Below are 20,820 nucleotides of genomic sequence, written 5' to 3' on the forward strand. Positions count from 1 at the left end.
TAAAATGTATCAATAAAATTAACTAAAAAGAAAGTAAAATCAGAGACATAACTGAGAGCAGTCAGAGCCTTTTATGCAATATCCACATGATAATGTCTGAAAATTTGTATCACTGAACACCAAATTACACAGATACAGAGGTGATCCTTAGAAAGCCAGGCTTACAAAAACAAAGCAAGAGTATTGAAAAACAACTGAGAAGAGGCATCATGCTTCACACATTACATAACAAACTGGTGACAGGTTTAACAAATTAAGCCTAGGCAAATTATTAAAAAAGAAATAAAGAAACGAAAAAACACAACAACAATGATAGCCTTCAGGAGAAAACTATGATAATACAAAATGACTATGGAATTGATGTAAAATGTTAAGTTTTCAAGAAAAATCATCAAAAGAAATGCAAATAAAGAGAAAAGTGTGACTCATACCCAGGAAAATATCCATGAATGGAAACTTGTATCTGAGTGTTGCCAACAGCTGGATTTAAGAGACAAACAATTCTGAGTATCTATTATAAATATGTACAACAAACTAAAGAAAGCCATACTGAAAGAATTACACATGATCTCGGCCAAAAGGCTGAGAAGTGATATATTGAAAAAATTATAAGTAAGACAACAAACAAATATAGCCAGTTTTGCTGGCACACACCTGTAATTTCAGCACTAAGGAGGCTGAGGTAGGAGGATTACCTTGCATTTGAGGCCAACCTGGGCTACACAATGAGTTCAAGGCAGCCTGAACTACATAGTAAGACCCTGTCTAAAAACCTCTCCCAAAATTAACTAAATAAATAAAAATTAGACAATAAACAAATATAGAATCTCCATAAGTAGATACAAATGACCAAAAATAAATGATAATTCTGAAGTTGAAAGGTACACTAAATGAAATATTTTTTTTTCAGTACTGGAAATTGAACTTAGGACCTTGTGCTTGTGAGGTAGGCATGCTGCCACTGAGATAAATCTCTGGCATAAAATTTTTATTATATAAGCCTTTGAGAAGATTCTGAGTGATAGAAGAAATAATTATGCAATAAAAACAATAGAGTAAAATATTTTTAAAAATGAATATTTCCAGAGACCTGTGGTAAAACACTAAGCCTACCAATATGTAATGGAAATATAGAGAGACAGGGGTAGAACATGAGTAGAAGGGGAAACAGCAAAAATAATTGAAAGAATTATGGCCAAAAATTTCCCAACATTGGTGAAATATTAATATACAAGATCAAGAATTTCAATAAAAACCCAATGTAGGATAAGTATAAAGAGAGCCACACATAGACAAATGATTGTCAAACTTTTTAAGGACAAGAAGAGAAAATTGTAAAGGCAGAAAGAAAAAAAAAGACTCTATATTCAGGAAGCATCAACTTCTTCACCAGATGTAGCAAAGGCCTACTGTCAGGAGAATGATTTGTTCAACACGTTGAAGGACAAACAACTGTCCAGTAGAAATTTTAGATCTCACAGTAATTTCCGTTGAAAGTGAAAGTGAAATAGGACATTTTCATATAAGCAAAGGCTAAAATAATTCATTAGTAGATTTGTGTTTTTCTTACAGTGCTAAGGATCAAGCACAGGAACTTGGGTATCCTAGGCAAGCACTACTGAGCTACACCTACAGTATTAGCAGCTCTGACTTGCAAGAATTTCTTCAGGATTTAAGGAAGCCCTTCAGGTTGTAATGAAGTGACAACGGATGGTAACTCAAATTCACAAGGAGAAATGAAGTGTGCCATAAAGGCTTAATATGTACAGTAATGGAAAATACTTTATAAATGTATGTTTCCTTTTTCTAAGTGAAATAAGATTATATAAAGGAATAGTTATAAAATTGTATTACTGGGCTTAAAATATAGAGATGTAGTATATATGACAATAGCACCTCAAAGAAGAGGTGAGTATAGGAAACTATACTTTAGCAAAGTTCCTATATTTAATCAAAATGAAATTAATATTAAATTGGAAGTAGACTGTGATAAATTGAATCATATTGTAATCCTTAGCATAATCACTAACAGTACAATAAAACATATAGTAAAAAAAAGACAGGAATTAAAATGGTACACTAAAATATTTAACAGGCAGGCAATAAAAAAACAACAAAGATTTGAATCATGTAGAAAAACTACTAATTCTAGATGTAATTAAACTATAATAAGAATTAAATGTGAATAGGGCTGGGGGCATAACTAAATGACAGAGCATTTGCCTACCACATGTCAGGTCCTTGGCTGATTCTCAGGTATACAGAGATCCACAAATTTAATTACGAATAATCTTATAGTTTTTTTGGGGGGTATGGGGATCAAACTAGTGTCCTTGCATTTGTGAGGCAGGCAGCAGAACCACTGAGCTAAATCCCCAGCCCTTAATTACAAATAATATAAATACTCTAAACGAAAGACAAAGATCATCAGACTGGATTAAAAACCTCCCACAAGATCCAAGTGTATGCTGCTACGAGATTCAAAATTTAGATTTAAAGAAAAATGTGTTGCAAAAGACTCAAAAATATGATGTAAACAATAAAAGAGCTGGAGTGTTAATATCGGACCAAGTAGTGCTTAAGATAATAAATATTATTAAAGAAAATGATAGGTATTTCATAAGGATAAAAGAGTCAAAGAGGGCTGGGGATTTAGCTCAGTGGTTCTACCACCTGCCTCGCTAGTGCAAGGTCTCGAGTTTGATCCCTGGTGCAAAAAAAAAAAAAAAAGGGTCAAAGGAAAATATAACATATTTCTAAAAACACTTAGAAAAAATAGTTTCCCTAATGTAATACTGCACCCAAGAACTGCAGAATAGCTCCCCGTTTGCCTCAGGCGAACAGGCGAGTGGCCGCGAGGGGGCAGGGGCTGGCGCATGCTAGAGCAGGCTGCCCCACTGGCCAGGAGAGGGGGCGGGGAGGTGGCATGGAAAAGTAAAGTGACAGCTGAGTTAGGCTTGTTGGCCAGGTCGCAGCGGGAGGGCCTGAGCCAGAAATGTTTGACTGGGAAGAACCAGCAAGGAAGCAAGGACCCGGAGAGGAAATGTAAAAGTTGGTGCTTAGTTTAGTCCTTGTTCCTTGGCCGCTGTAAGCCAGAGTGCAGCAATGTCAACTTCTATCCTGTGAAAAGGAGTGGAAGAGGTTTCACTGCTTGATTGCTGAATCTGGTTCCAACGTCTTCCAAGCAAGAGACTGATATACCAGCTTATTAATGGTAGCAGGGATGAAGACACCTTGTTCTTCCCTCTGGAGGATGCAGCAATATGGTACCACTTTGGAAGCATAGAGCAGGCCTCACCAGACAACTGAACCATCTTGGACTTCTCAGCCTCCTGAACTGTAAAACTCAGAAAAACTAATTTTTCAAAGGTCTGTCATTCAAACCAGTACTTGAAGCAAGAGTGAGAGCGAGCACTTTTGAGTTGAATCATTATTTTTCAGATTTCTTCAAAAGCATAAAGGTCTTCTTCATTTCACCAGCAGACATTTAACAATCCTTTTATCAAGTTTAAGAATAAAGCAAAGATTTCTGGAAAGATGGCAGAGTGGCAAACAGCAACAAGTCAACCTCTCCAAGATTTGGAATCCAGACACTGGAAAATAACTTGAGGAGAAAAGAAGGAGAGAGGTGGATTCCTGGGACCCAGGAACAATTTGAAAGACAAATTGAATCCCACAGAGCAAGTGAAGAGAAAGACCACAGCACAGGAAAGGGAGGGAGCAAACTGCACTTTCTCCCTGGCTTCTGGCATGTGAGAGGGGAGTCCAATCTACAGAGACACAGTGAGGGCAGGTGACTCCAGAAGCTTCCAAGGAAAAGTGCACCAGTGGAACAGAGCAGTTGGATGCTGTATCCTACAACAGCTGGTGAGTAACTGCGGTCTAAGTAGCTGCTGTGTCCCCTGGAAAGGGAGCTTGGCCAAACATTATTTTAGGGAGGGGCCAACTGAACCCAGGACTCAGAACGCTGGTGGGTTGGCTTTATCTCAGGGCTCCCAGTGTTGAAATCCCAGTGACTGGGTGAAGGACAACTGTGGGAGAAGTTCAGGGTCAGGAGCTGAGGTGAGGCTGGCAAGAGACACTGAAGAGTGTTGTAAGCAGAACAACTCAGGTCCCAGCTCCAAAACTAGAGCCTGAATATCTGTGGAGTTGAAAGCACCAGAATCAGCACCCCAATTCAAATAGGCACTAACCCAATTGTAATGGGAGACCTCCATACTCCACTGTCAAAATTAGACAGATCAAGTAGACAAAAAAATCAACAAAGAAATAACCGACCTGAACCAAACCTTTGAACAAATAGATCTAGTAGATATATACAGTGTTCCATGCAACAACAGAGTACATGTTCTCACCAACACATGGGACTTTATCCAAGAGACCACATACTAGCTCACAGAATGTGCCTGAGTAAATGCAAAGGAATTGAAAAATTTCCATGCATATTATCAGATCATAATGACATAAAATTATAAATCAGTGGCAAAAAAGCCACAAAACTACAGACACACATAGAAACACCCTCCTAAAAAACCAATGGGTCATAGATGAAATTAAAGAAGAAATTAGACAGTTTCTACAATTAAATGATAATGCTGATACAACATACCAGAACTTATGAGATGCAATGAAAGCTGCCCCACAAGGGAAATTTATAGTACTGAATTTCTACATCAGAAAAATAGAATGAGCTCAAATAAAGAACTTAATATTGAACTTAAAGCTTCTACAAAAAGAAGAGCAACTCAAAACCAGAGCTCATACAAGGGAGGAAATTATAAAGATCAGAACAGAAATTAGTGCAGTTGAAATTAAGAAAAAAATACAAATAATCAATGAATCAAAGAGTTTGTTCTTTTAAAGATTAAATAAAATTGAGAAGCCCTTAGCCAACCTTATAAAAAGAAAAGGAGAGAAATGACTCAAGTCCATGCAATTAGAAATGAAAAGGGTAAAATTACAGTGGATCATACAGAAATCCAGAAGATTATCAATACCTACTTTGAATAAGATGGAAAAAGTAGAAAAAATGGACAGATTCCTAGATACATATGAATCACCAAAGTTGAATCACAAATCACTAAAGCTGATATAAAAATTCTAAATAACCAATATCAGTCAAAGAAATCGAAGAAGTAGTTTAAAAACTACCAACAAAGAAAAGCTGAAGTCTTGACGGATTCACTACTGAATTTTAGAGAAGATCTAATGCTACTACTCCTCAAACTCCTTAATGACATTGAAAGGGAAGCAATAGTCCAAAACTTTTTCCTGAAAAGGAGCATTACCCTAATACCAAAACCATAGAAGAATCCAACCAGAAAAGAGAACTGCAGGCCAATCTTCTTAATGAACATAGTTGTAAAAATCCTCAATAAGATACCAGCAAAAGAATGTACAAGATCATTAAGATCATATACCCTGACCAAGTGGGATTCATCCAAGGGATGAAGGGATGGTTCAATATATGCAAATCAATAAATGTATTATACCACATTAACAGAACCAAGGACAATTTCCACATAATCATCTCAATAGACACAGAAAAAACATTCAACAAAGTCTAACACCCATTCATCATAAAAACCCTACCACAAATTGGAATTGAAGGTGTTTACCTCAATCTGATAAAAGGTATCTATGACAAACCAAACCGATATCCAACATCACAGTAAATGGTCAACACCTGAAAGCTTTCACGCTAAAATAAGAAACAAGACAAGGATGCCCACTCTCACCACTTCATTTCAATATAGTTCTGGAAACATTAGCCAGAGCAATTAGACAAGAAAAAGAACAAAAATAAAGAATAAGGATAGGGAAGGAAGAATTTGAATTATTATTTGTAGATAACATGATACTCTACATAGAAGACCCCAATAACTGTACCAAAAGACTCCTAGTATTAATAACCAAATTTGGTGGCATAGCTGGATACAAAGTAAACACTCAAAAACAATAGCATTCATGTACATGAATAACAAACTCACTGAGAGAGAAATTAGGAAAACAACACCTTTTACAATAGCATTGAAAAAATTGAAATCCTTAGGAATAATTCTAACGAAGTAAAAAGAAAATTACAATGAAAACTATAGTGCTCTGAAAAGGGAGATGGAAATGGTTATCAGATGAAGAGATCCCTTGTTCTTTTTCTTTTTCCAGCTTTAATTGAGTTGGAATATTACTCAGCCTTGTTCTTGAATAGGCAGAACCAATATAGTAAAAATGGCCATACTTCCACATATTTACTGCAATCTTGATCAAAATACCAATAGCAGCTGGGCGTGGGGGTGCACACCTGTAATCCCAGCAGGAGGATCACTGTGAGTTCAAGACCAGCCTGGGCTACATAGTGAGTTTCAGGTCAGTCTCCACTACATAGTGAGACCCTGTCTCAACCCCCCTCCAAAAAAAAACCCCACACAAATTACCAACAGCATTCCTCACAGAAATATAGCAAACTATCCTAAAATTCATTTAGACACAGAAGAGAAATAGAATAGCAAAAGCAATTCTGGACAAAAAAAAGGCAAGGCCTGGGCATCATGATCTCCAACTTGAAATCATACTACAAATCTACCATGATAAAAACAGACCTGAAGATCAATGGAAGAGAATAGAAGATTCAGAAACAACTCCAAATACACTCAGCTACCTAACTTTGACAAAAGGGCCAAATACCTTCACTGAAAGAAGGATAGCCACTTTAACTGTGCTGGGAAAACTGGCTTTCCACATGTGGAAAATTAAACCTATACCCATATCTGTCATCATTCACTAAACTAAAATTGAAATGGATCAAAGACCTAAATATCAAAACAGAAACAGTTTTCTGGAAGATAGAATAGGTAAAACTCTTGAAGACAGGCATAGGCAAAGACTTTGTGAGCAAACCCTGATGGTACAGGTAATATTACAAAGAATCACATGTGGAATCATATCATATTAAAAAGCTTTTGCACAGCAAGAGAAACCACCAACAGAGTGAAGAGACAATTCACAGAATGGAAAAAAAATTTGTCAGCTATTCAAAGACAAAGGACTAATATCTATAATATAAAAAAACTTAAAAAAGCAGCCCCCCAATTTAAAGACCCAACCCAAAAATAAGCATCTGAAATGAATCAACACTTCTCAGATGATGAAGTACAGGCAATAAATAAATATATTAAAAAATTTCTAACATCACTGGTCATTTGAGAAATGCAGATGAAAACAACACTGAGATTCCATTTCTTTCCTGAAAAAATGCCTATCGTCAAGAAATCAACCAATAGCAAATGCAGGCAAGGCTGTGGGGAACAAGGAACTATTTTTCATTGTTGGTGGGAGTGTGAATTGGTACAACCACTATGGAAATCAGTGTGATGATTCCTCAAAAAACTCAAACAAAAATTTCCATTTGATCTAGCTATTCTCCTTCCAGGTATCTTTCCAAAAGAGTTAAAAGCATCATAACACTGTGATACATGCACACCCATGTTTACAGCTGCACAGTTTTTAATAGCTAAATTCTAGAAATAGCCCAGATACCCATCAACAGATGAATAGTAAAGAAAATGTGGTTTTCATACACATTGGAGTACTACTCTGCCATAAAGAAGAATAAACTGGGGACATTTTTAGGTAAATGGCTGCACCTTGGGAACATAATTTTAAAAGAAATAAATAGGACACACATGTTTAAATATCACAGTGTTTCTCTTATGTTAAAAAACTAAAGGGTAAATAAGAACCAAAAATGAATGATAGATAGTGGAAGTAAGAAGAAAATATTCAAAGGGGATGGGAATCAAGGGGGGTGGTGAAGGGGGAGAAGGTAATAGGGATAAAAAATAAAAAAGAATGCAAACAATAGAAACAAAGTTTTGTAAAGGCAGAGGGGAAAAAGACTGAAGGGAATGGAGGGGATTGGGAAAATAAAGAATTTATGATATATGAAAAAAAAGAACTGCAGAATGAATACTCTTTTCAAAACACATATGGAACATTCTCCCAGACAGAACATGTTTAGACCATAAAACAAATCTGAATGCATTGGAAATAATGAAATCAAACAAAGTATCTTCTGTGATTATAACATACATATACAAGAAATCTACAAAAGAAATGCCTTGTAAATGTCCAAATAGTTATAAATTTAAAATATCCTAAATTATCAGTAAGAGGAGAAACCACAAGGAAATTGGAAAAAATCCTTAATTTAATAGAAATGAGAATACACTATGCCAAAATTTATGGAATACAGCTAAAGAAGTGCCTTGTAGAAAACTAATTACTTTAAATGCCTATAACAGGAAGGTCAAACACTAACAGAAAATTCTATTATAATAACTTAGAAAAATGAAAATGAAATCCAAAGTAAACAGAAAGAGATTTTAAGGATTAATGTGGCAAACACTAAAAGAAAAAAAAAACCCAGAAAAAAATAGAGAAAAATCAATAAAACCAAAAGTAGCTATTCTGGATCTCTTCTGGTTCCATATGGATTTTAGGATTGTTTTCTCTAGATCTGTGAGGAACATTGTTGGTATTTTTATCTGCATTGTGTTGAATCTATGTGACAGTTTTGGGCGTATGATCATCTGCTTATTCAGGAACAGGGGACATCTTTCCATTTTCTGATGTCCTCCTCAATCTCCTTTTTCAGAGTACTGTAGTTTTTATTGTAGAGATCTTTCACTTCCTTGGTTAAATTAATTCCTAGGTATTTAATTTTTCTTAATGCTAAAATTTACATGAAACCAAGAGAGAGGCAACATAGCTAAAGCAATCCTGCGCACCAAGAACAAAGCAGGCAGCATCACCATATTTGACTTCAAATTATACTACAAAGCAACAGTGATAAAAATGACATGGAACATGGCAGTGGCACAAAAACAGACGTATAACAATGTAACAGACAAGAGGATGCAGAAACATACCCAGACATTTAGCTATTTGATCTTCAACAAAAGGGCAAAAAGCATGTTGGAGGAAAGATAGCCTATTTAACAAATGGTTCTGGGAAAACTAGCTATCTACATGTAGAATATTGAATCAAGATTCATACCTCTTATCATGTATTAAGCCAAAATAAAAATGGATCAAGATCTACACATTAAAACAGAAACAATGAACCTACTGTAAGATAAAATAGGTAAAACTCTTGAAATCATAGATATAGGCATGAACTTTTTGAACAAAACTCTTTAACTGCACGAGAAATAACATCAAGAATCAGCAAATGGAATTAGATCAAATTAAAAAGCTTCTGAACAGCAAAGAAAGAATCAACAAAGTTACCAGACCTTTAGAATGGTAAAAAATTCTGCCAGCTATAAAGTACTATAAAGTACTCAAAAAATTTGATCATTCAAAATAAACGACAAAATGAAAATGGTCAAGGGAAATGAATAGAAGCATAAATGGCCACATATGAAAAAATGTTCAACATCTCTGGCCATTGCAGAAATGCAAATTAAAACAACACTAAGATTTCATCTTACACTAGAAAGAATGGCAATCATCACATAATCAAATGATAACAAATGCTGGCACGGCTGCAGTGAAAAGGGAACCCTCCTACATTGTTCATGAGAATGTATGGAAATCAGTATGGAGATATCTCAAATAACTAAAAATAGAAATCCATTTGACTCACTTATTCCCGGTTTAGGTATCTTCCCCAAAGAGCTAAAGACATCATATTACCATGATACATGCATATGAATGTTTATAGCAACAAAGTTCATAATAGCTGAAGCCTGAAATCAGCCTGTATATCCATTCACAAACAAAAGGATTAAAAAGTAGTATCTATACATAGCATAATATTACCTATAAAGAAAGATAAGTTTGAGCATTTGTAGATAAATGGATACACCTGGAAAATATAATGGTGAGTGAAATAAACCAGACACACAAGCTTAAATACAATATGTTATCTCTTATTTGAGTAAGACAAAGTATAAAAAGAGAGCAAAATAAAGGATATATAGAAGGAAACAGGGAGGGAGATCTTCTGTAAATGAGAAGGAATCCAAGAAGTCAAGAGTCAGGAGAGGCAGGAGGGACAGGGGAAATAAAAATGTTTAAGATGTGTCATGTACATATACCAAATACCGAAAATGAATGGAAAATTATATATTGTAAACATAAGCTAAAAATAATGAAAACAATAATAAAAATGAGGAAGAGACATCTAGAGATGGAAGAAGGAAGTGGTGGGGAGGGTAGGGGAATAAAAAAATAATCAAGATGTGTTATATACATGTACTTACTCCCTAACATGAATATAAACTTCGTGTATTGCAAACATAAACTAATAGAATAAAAATTTTAAAAAGTTGCTCTTTGAAAAGACCAACAAAATTGACAGACTTTTTAGGTAGCCTGAGTAACAAAAGTCAAGGAAGGACACAATTTCCCAAAGTCCAGAGTAAATGACTGTCCCTATAAAATCCAAAGGACTATAAAGGTGTTATGTTAGCTTCCTAGGAATGCTGGAGCACGTTGCCAAAAATTGAGTGGCGTAAAATAACGGAAAGTCACTCTCAAAGATCTGGAGGCTGGAAGCCCAAAACAGAGGTAGTGTCAGAGCCACACTCTAAAAGCTCTAGGAGAGAACCCTTCTTCATCTCCTTTGGCTTCTAGTGATGTGTTTACAGTGACAAAACTACAATATCTATAGTTACATGGCTGACTCCACTATGTGCGTGCCTCTTTTGTGTCTTCAGATGGCCTTCTTAGAAGAACAACAGTTGCTGGATTTAGAATGATGTTATCTTAACTAATTACATATGCAAAGATCCCATTTGCAAATAAGATTAATGTCAAGATTCTGGGTAGACATGAGTGTTTGGGGGATACTATTTAACTCAGTACAGGAGTTAGGTGAAATGGATACATTTCTGGAAAGACAGATTAATCAGATTCAGGAAGGAAACAGAAAATATGAAAAACCTGTAATAAGTAAAGAAAATGACACAGTAATTTAAGATTTTCATAAAATCCATGTCCAAATTGGCTTCACAGTCAAATATTTAAAGAAAAAAATACCATTTTTTGCAAACATTTTTAGAGACAAAGGAAAAGGGACCACTTCCCAATTTCTTCAGAGGCCAGCATCACCCCATAGCAATGTCAGATAATGATATCCCAATTGAATAAAAGTACAAACTAGTATCTTTTATGAGCATAGAAGAAATATCCTTAACAAAATAGTGTGGCAAGCAGAACTCTGAACCAATCCCCTAAGATCCTGACTCTTAGTGTACACACGCCTTTTATCTGTTATTTAATGAAACACTAATCTAGGTATCACTGTGAAGGGATTTTGCAGATATAATTAGGGCCGTAAGTCAGTTGACTGATAGGAAAACTATGCAGGTAGGCCTGATTTAGTAACATGGAATCTTTTGAAAGCAGAGAGTTCCCTCAATGGTCTCCAAAGTCACAGTTAGAGATTTGAAGCACGACAAGGATTTGACACGCTGTCACTGCTTGAAAATGGAAAGAGTAGGGAATACCAGAAGCCTCTTGGAGCTACAAGTAGCCCCTAGATGTTACCCAGCCAGAAAACGAGTGCCTAAGTCCTACAGGGACATGAAATTCAATTCTCCCAGCAAGATCTTGGAAGCACAATTTCCCCCAGAGCCTCTAGATGAGATTCAGTCTGGCTGACACAGTGATCTCAGCCTTGTAATCCCCTGAGCAGGGAATCCAGTCATGGCATGCTTGACTTCTGTCTTAAAGAATTGTCAGTTAATAAATGGGTATTGCTTTTTGGGGCTGAGTTTGTGGTAATTTGTTATGCAGCACTAGAAAACTAATACAACTAGCAAACCAAATTCAGCAACATATAAAAGGGATTATGCACCATGGCACAATTGAGATTTATTATAGTAATGCTAGATTGGTTTAATATCGGAAAATCAATTAATATACTATATTAATGGAATAAAGAACAAAAAACACACCATCATCTCATGAGAAACAAACAAACAAACAAATCAACAGAAATCAGCACTTTTCATGATGCAACACACCAAGAATAGATGGGAGCTTCCCTAGCCTAGTAAAGGGCAAGCACAAAATTCACAGAGAGCAATGTAAAGGTGACAGCTGAATGCTTTCTCCTAAGTTCAGGAACGAGTTTCAATGGCATATTTCATATACACTGGATGTCCAGTAAGAATGTAAATTGGTACAAACATCTTGCAAATACAGTGGTTCACCATTGATAGAAAATTCTTATACCTCATGAGCCAGAAATTTAACTACTGGTGTGCATGCTAGAATATCTCTTACATATGCTCCTAACTACATTATTTATAATAGCCCAAAGCTGGAACAAATGCAAATTCCGACTAAGAATAGATTAAATAAATCAATAATGTCATCTTTCTACAATGGAATCTAATGTAGCGATAGAATTAAGCATATAAAATGTACGCACATCAACATAGATGTGTCTTACAAGTCATTGCATAACAAATAAGTAAATGAATATATAATAATTCCATTTCTATGAGTTTTAGACATACCTATAGTGTTTAAGGATGCCTACAAAAGTAGTAAAGTTATGAAGAAAAACTAAGGCATTTATTATACAAACATTAGAATAATGATTACCCTCAGGGAGAGAGAGATAAAATGATAAGGCAACATATAGTGAAGGCCATTCTAAAATACAGGTAATGCTTATTGGGGTGGTCGTTAATGGTGTTCACTTTCTAACTGTCTTTCAATTGTGCATATGTTTTATATAATCTCTATGTATGTATGATATATATTATATATTGCTATTAAATGTTTAATAAATAAAATAAAAATGGAATTATGTGGTAGAATTAAAGGAACTTGCTGATAATCGGTGTAGCGTATTAGAAAGAGAAGAATCCAGAATGTTTCTCAGTCTCTTGGCATAAGGTTGTAGCAGTGGAGAGGTGAAACAAAGTGGTTGGATTCAAGTGATATTTATTAGATAAAAATAGCAGTGTTTGGTGATGGATTTGATATGGAGCATTAGTCTGCAGGGAAGAATCAAGGATAACAACTAGGTTTGTGATCTAGAGAATAGGATAGCTAAGAATATTGTTCAGTGAAGGGGGAATGGCATAAAAGGACAGGATGAAGTGGTGGGGGGACCATAAGTAAATTGTTGGGTAGTTGTAGGTGCCTTCGAGACATGCAAAAATGGCAATGTAAAGTAACCCCTTGGCTACACAAACCTGGAGCTCAGTGGAGAAGCCAAAATTACTTTTTGCCAATATTTGAAACAAAATACATAACACTTATTGAATGCCTACTACATACTAGGCATTTCACACATAGCATCTCTTTCATCTTTTGGACAGTTCTGTGAGGTGAGGATTATTCTCTCTTTTATCAGGAGGCTTCAGGAGGTTTAGTGATTTTTCTATAGTTGCACAACTAGAAAACAGTGGTGCTGGGATTGGAACTCCAACAATCTGACTCTTGGTCTTTTGAAACCCTATGCCCAAAGAGTTCAGGGGAAGACTGCTGCTGAGAGTATACAGTGCTCAGCTTCAGTGGTGTCCAGTGCAGGGGTCCGCATTGGCATAGAAATGGTCCTACATTTCCTCCAGAACTTTGACACCAGCCAATCACATTAGGTTTCTCGTCTCTGGTCTTCCTCCCAAAGATTGACCTCTCTATTCATCCTACCTAAAGTCTCATCTCCAATCATTCTTAAACCACCTTGTGCTTCCTCCACATCAACTGCACCCTGCTTCCCTCTCTACCAGCCCTTTCCACATGCCTTTTGGAGCCCTCAAATGGAGGTCTGGATCTCATTTAGGTAAGGCCTCTCTGTGAACCCTCTGAGTGCTTGCTGCTCATTTTTCTATGACTCTGAGCTTCAGGACTGAGATCCAGATCAGAATGAGTCCTGATTTTAAGTGCCACTTCCAAGTGACTTTTTCCCTTTGAGTACTTGCTGCTCATTCTTTTATGACCCTGAACCTCAGGACTGAGTCAGATCTCAGTGAGTCTTAATTTTAAGTGCCACTTGCAAGCAAATTTTTCCCTTTCAAGTTCATGTCACTCAAATACACTATCTTTTATTTTTTCTCATCACTGTCATTTCATAGCCCCATGAATATTTTTTTGTGCAGTGCTGGCGATCCAACCAGGGACTGGCTTATGCTAGGCAAGTGTTGTGTCACTGAGTTACACTATGAGCCTTTGAATACTCACTTTTATTTGGTGAAGAATTGGTCACTATCTTCATCTCCACACAGGTGCCATCATTTTGGATGATCTATCCAGGCTCCTGGGCTTTCCCTTCTCTACTCTTCTTTAATTCCATGTACATTCTACCTCTGCTCTTCACTTCCAAGAAACTTGTTCTACTCCACCTCTGATATCAATACCTCTAACATCTCTTTATCCACAAGTTTTTACTCCCATAAGTCTCTTGCTGTCATATCCATACCATCTCCATTGCTTAACCTAACTGAACCCACTTCAGTCTCTAAATTATTACCTCCCCAGCAGATTAACATTTTCCCTCTGTAGTGTAGGTCTCATGGCTCATCACATCAGCCCTTCAATCTTGCTTTTATTATTCCACCTGCCTGTCCAGCATATGAAATCCCAACTTCAAACCAAACTTCCAACTCCTTTGCTCCTCTTCTCAGGTTGCTGAGTACTGCTGAGCACAACTATTCAGATCGGGGTCATAGCACATTTGTAGTTTTTAACCTCAAGGGGCCCTTAACACTAGTTCTAAGTCCTTCCCAATGACTGTACTCTTTGTCTTTCATCCATGTCCTTTCCAATTCTTCTCAGGGGTAATTTTTAAGTCTCCCATTCTTCTCTTTTTACACCTCTCCTTCTTTCTTTAATCTCAGAAGACCTTGGTAAGGAGGAGTCATGAAACAAGAACTACTTCAATTCCTTGCTGCTAATCCTACTTATCTATGTAAACCTACACACATCCAATTTCTCTCCTATTATCAAGAAGCATCATCTACTTCCCTATACCTCTTGGCTGTTAAAAAAATCCTATCAGAGCTATCACTTTACCCTCCCTACCAGCAATCTCATGAACTTTACCTAATATATCTTATCATTTCTAATTTATTGCATCAAATTATTTCCACTCCACTGTATACTTATTTGGCAAGTTCAGAGATAGCCCATGTTAAAATAAACTCAAACCAAAATGAACCAAAACTTCCTTAGCTCTGGATATCACTAACTCTGTACTCTCTCCTATCTAAGCTCTTGACTTTTTACCCAGGCTTCTCCAGAGAATAGCCTGAATTCACTGTGTTCACTTCTCAACTCCTGCATTCTATTTAATCCATTACTCCTCTGAGATCACATCAAGGGACCCAGTGTGGACTTCTCTGTCAAATTCTATAGGCTGTCTCAACCTAACTCATCTATTTTGGCAATTGTTAGTGATAACTGCTCTTTTCTTGAAATGATCTTTACATTTTATTTCTATGGTAGCATTCTTTCTTTTCCTACCTTTGCTTCTCAGTGTTCTTTGCTAGCTCCTTTTCAGCCTTTAATATTGTTCTTCCCTAGGGTTTCCCTTATTTTTTTATCCTCCCAGTTCATTGAACTCCCCAGTTTCCATTGCTATCTGGTATCTACAGATGTCTAAATCCACATCTCTGGCCCTAACTTTCTCCTGAGGTTTAGACTGCATATTTGAGTATGTACTAATATCTCTCTCCAGATAAAACATGTGCAAAATAAAAACTCAGTATTTCAAGCCAACACCCCAAATTCTGCTTCTGTTTTCCCTGTTTTTATAGAGGCATTATTATATCGTGGCGCTTAACCCAAAACTCCCGGTCTCATTCTATTGTTTTATTCTTTTTATTTATTTGTCTCTCTCATTGAGTTTATTGCTTTCTTCTTTATTACCTACATCTAGTGTGTAACTCACAGCAGGATATTCTGCCTGCCGGTTACTTGTCATATTTGTCTGACCTTTCCATTCTTACTGAAATTCTTAGTTCAGTTCTTGTTCCCTCTCACTTGGACTATAGCCCCCAGCTTCCCCACTCACAACCTTTCAGGATGAAGCCTGAACAAGTTAGTATGACCTGAAAGAACCCCCAAGATCTGGGGTCTGAGTCACTCATTAGCCTCACTTTTTCTCACCTACTTCCTACACTAGAACCCTACCTACCAGCCTTACCAGCTTTCTGGCATCTCACTGTGCTCTCTCTGTCTTCCATATCAATGCAGTCATACAATATGTGGCCTTTGAATCTGACTTCTTTCATTATAATCCATTCATAGTGTACTTTTATAAGCATCTCACTTTTTCTATTGTTAAATGATAACTTACTACATGAGTATGCCCCATTTTATTTACTTATTTGTCTGTTTTTAGACTTTTGGGTAATTTCCACATTGAAAATTATGAATAATACTGATATAAACATCTGTGTACAAGTTTTTGCATGAATAAATGTTTCATTTATCTTGCGCTTATACCTAGGAGTGGAATTGATTAGTTACATGGTGATTCTGTATTTCACTTTTTGAAGAACTGCCAAAATATTTTCCACAGTGGCTGTACCATTTTACATTTCCATCACAAGTGTATGAGGGTTTCAAATTCTCCACATTCTCACCAACACTTAATCTCTTTAAAAAACCCTTTTCATTATTTATTTATTTTGTATTTTTTGCAGTAATGGAGATTGAACATAGGGCCTTCACAGTAAGTTACATCCCCAGCCCTTTTTATTTTGAGACAAGATTTTGCTAAGTTGCTGAAAGCTGCCCAGGTTGGACTTGAACTTCTAATCCTCCTGGCTTAGACTCCCAGAGAGCTGAGATTACAGGTGTTTGCCATCACATGTGGCTTATTTTATTTTACCATTATTATTTTTGAAATAGGATCTGACTATATTGTTCAGGACTTGCTTGAATTCCTGAGCTCAAGAAATCCTCCTGCCTCAACTTCCTGAGTAGCTGGAACTGTGAGTGCCTAAAAGCACAATATAACCACCTTGTCTTTTTTATTCTAGCCGTCTTATTGGATGCGAAGTGATATCTCAGTTTTGGTTTGAACTTCTCAAATGACTAAGGATGTGTTAATTGATTATTTGAATTACTTTGTTAGAGAAAGAGCTACCAAGATACTTTCCACATTTAAAAAATGAGAGTGTTTTTTAAAAATTGAGTCGCGTTTTATTCTCTGTGTTTTTTTTTTTTCTTACTTCTTTTTGCAGTGCTGGCAATGGAGTCCAGGGCATCTTGCATGATGTGCTCTACCACTGATCTATGTCACTAACCCTTAGTACTTTTTTCTTTATCAATCATATGGCACTTAATGTTTACTGCCTTGTGTGATGGTGGTATTTTTTCACATGTAAATAACATTTCTCCAGCTACATAGGAAACTGTTTGAGGGTAAGAATTGTTTCATACATGTTGTTTTCCTCACTATGACTAGTGATGAAACACTGCCACTGCCCAGAGCTATCATTTATTGAGCCCTTGATATATGCTACATGCAGTGTTAAGAACTTTACATACATTATCTCTTCATTTTATACACAACTCTATGAGGTTGCCATGATCTCTGTCCCACAGATAAGGAGATTGAGCCAGGTAGAGTAAGTGGCTGAGTAGTGACTCAAAGGCAGGTGAGCATGATCCTAATCTGACTCTCCTAACCATTAAAGCCATTGCTTCCTTTTGCCATGTGAACTAGTATGGTGCGTGCTTCCTGTGTATATATAGTAGGTGCCCATAAAATCTTTTTTGATTCATTAGCCTCTGAAATACAAAGACCTGCCATTATCTGATAAGGTAAAATCTATTAAAGTATTCAGAAAATCCCCAGTGTTCTATAAATATGAGATATTTCTGTAATATTTCCTCAGTGCTATGCAAATGAGGGAACATGTGTAGTGGTAATGCTGACATCTTCATGTCAGTATCCTGTAATGCTATCTTCAGGTATCATACTGGAAAGGCGCCAGTCTTTCTAAGGAGTACACTTTCCCTGGGTCACAAAAATCTGAGAGTGAAGATTTTTCCAGAAGCTAACCTCAGTGCAGATATATATGCTACCTTGGTGAGAACGACTTAAGATTCTTGTACAACAAATCTCCTTGGTCTTTTATGTCACTTGTAAAGTGTTTATCAACAATATTCTTTCCATTCCCACTTCTCTCCCTTTCTCCAGATGCAGCTCTGCCTCCCTGACATCTAACCATGCTAACAGCCTCTCAGATGCTAAGGGGGTTCATTGGAATAAGTTAAGCTGTTGGAAGCTTTGTCTGGGCAAGGTGTATAGCTGACATCTAAAGGAACTATTCCCCATGGCCAAGCACTCATCCCAACAGAAAAGGAAGATCTGCCAAGCCTGGAGGCGGTGTGCAGTGACATGTTTTCAAAGCTTGCTGAATTCTGAATAGCAAATCTGACCATGCATACAAAGAAAGGTGATTTAATATTCTGACTACTTCTCCCCCTCCCCTAATGCCATCTGCACAGAGATACAGCAACCCTCCTTCTTTTTATTAAAACTAAGACTATTGTCTCCATAAAGGATGTTCATATCTCATCCTAGAATTCAGTGTATATATGTGCCCTACTCAAGACAAGTGCCGGGAAAGAATGGAAGCAGGTACAGACCACTTGGCAAGCATGTTTGTATTCAGGAAAGTCTGCAGAAGTAGAAGAAGGTTATAAGTGAATCTGCTAGGGGTAGATAAGAACCACAGGTCACCAGCACCACATGTGCCCCACCTGTGATTAAGCCATATGCTTTATGCCATAATTCTCATTTAACAAGGCAATAAAGCAGGGGTGCGGGTGAATGAAAAGTGCTTCTCAGGGACAGTATATTTTGATCACATCTTCTGTCCCTTTCTTTTCTCTTCATAAATCTGGCACAACTGGTTTAGTTGATTGGGACTTTTGTGTGTTGTTTGGCTTAAGTACGCACAGGGCCTAGGCTCTGTCTCATTATGCATATGTTAGCACAAATTACTGCATTTGAAATGATGAAGCCTCAAATGCAGTAATTCATGCTAAGGAAAGGGAAAATGTTACAGGAAGGGCAAATGAAGCTATGTGTCTGCACTTGTTCACCTCATTAGAATACTACAAACTTGGCCGACAGATTTCTTAACATTACGTCAAAATATTTTCCTATGTTTAAGAGCACAGTCTCTTGAGTCAGGTAATGTTAAGTTTATGCTCCAGCTTTACTGGCAACTAGCTGTTTGGCATTGGGCAAGATATTTAACCACTTGGTGCATTGGTTTCTGCATCCTTACAACTGTAGTCTGGCTCCAAATATTATGCTCTTAACTCCTAACCATATTGCTTCACTGTACAATACATAATAGAGTACTGGATTTTGTGGTTAGTATTAACTAATATACTGTATTAAAAAACACTTGGTATAGAGATTGGAACATAATATTTAAAATGTTTTTCTTATTCTTTTTTGTAGTTATGCTGGTAAGCATATATATAGAATATTCAGACTGTACCAAGTAAGGGTAGGAAAAAGCACTCTGAATGGAGGGGAAAATGTGAGGAGATGGGGGAGTCAGTATAGTCTAATGGTAAATTCTGTCAGTATTGACACCTTTACCTGTTATCAGATGTATAACTTGGGCTAGTCATGATTTCTGTTTTAAGCCTCAGTTTTTTTAATCAGTAAAATGGAGCTAATAATATCAACTTCATAGAGTCATCATGACATATTATATAAATAAAACACTGAACAAAGTGCTAAACATGGAGTAAATTCTTACTATTTTTTAGGTGCTATTTTAAAAAATTATTTTTCCCTATGAAATGTGATACCCTAAGTCAGCAGCACAAGGGCTAGGTGGAAACCAAGATACTGAGTTGTGGATGATAGTGCATGCACTGTTCTGTCAGGGTTTTGCAGAGTTCTAGAAGCCTGGAGAGGGCAGGGAGAGGGAGAGAATAATGGAGAGGGAGAGGGAGAAAGAGAGAGAGAGGCAAAACTGTCAGATTCATCTGTCCAAATTCATCCATCAGTGCCCACATTTTGCACATTGTGTAGAACATCACAATAGTTTTGCTGAGGCCAGGACCCAGGATCCATGCACACCATTTTGGATAATATTTGGGGAGTCAGAGCCTACTGACAGTGGTGGCTTCTTCATGTAGTCTAGCCTCTTGGTAGCTTCCCAAATGATGTGGGACTGAACCCAAGGTCATAGTACATAGAAGCAGAAACTTAACTATTTTTCTTGATCTACCAGGCCAGCTATCTTGCTAAAGGTTTTAATTACCTTGGAGAACCTGACAAAAGTCAGGGATTCCTTTCCAAAACAATGTTCATAGCCTCAACCTCCACTCCTATACACAATTTAATACACAATTTTGGGGAGATCAAAGTTATGAGTTCTATAGCATCTAAAAATTTAAATACCTAGGAATCAACATAACAAAAGAAATCAAAGACCTCTACTCTTAAAAACTACAGCACTCTGAAAAAAGAAATTGATGAGGATATCAGAAAAGGGAAAGACATCTCTTGCTCCTAGGTAGGAAGAATCAACATAGTAAAAATGGCCATGCTTCCAAAACTGCTATATAGATTCTATGCAATCCCAATAGAATCCCAGCAACATGCTTCACAAACCTAAAGAAAACAATCCAAAAATTCATTTGGAACAAGAAGAGACCTAGAATAGCAAAAGCAATTTTAGGCAATAAAGAGAAGTTAGGGGGTTTCACAATCCCTAACTTGAAACTATACTACAAAGCTATTGTGATAAAAACAGCATGGTACTGGTAAAGAAATAGACCTGAGGACCAGTGGAAGAGATTAGAAGGTGC

General features: G+C 36.8%; 1 long non-coding RNA gene across 2 annotated transcripts in view; it reads left to right on the plus strand.

Annotated features, from left to right (window-relative positions):
* LOC117284733 overlaps positions 1-19,682 on the plus strand; it is an 88,134-nt gene extending 68,452 nt beyond the window's left edge. For both annotated transcript variants that reach the window (XR_004515808.1, XR_004515809.1), the window contains one exon: positions 18,176-19,682. This is a non-coding gene — a long non-coding RNA (uncharacterized LOC117284733). The remainder of the gene's footprint in view (positions 1-18,175) is intronic.
* Positions 19,683-20,820: the final 1,138 nt, after the last annotated feature.

This window comes from Fukomys damarensis, unplaced genomic scaffold, assembly GCF_012274545.1.
Source record: "Fukomys damarensis isolate Sample0158 unplaced genomic scaffold, DMR_v1.0_HiC HiC_scaffold_39, whole genome shotgun sequence".
Lineage (NCBI taxonomy): Eukaryota > Metazoa > Chordata > Mammalia > Rodentia > Bathyergidae > Fukomys > Fukomys damarensis.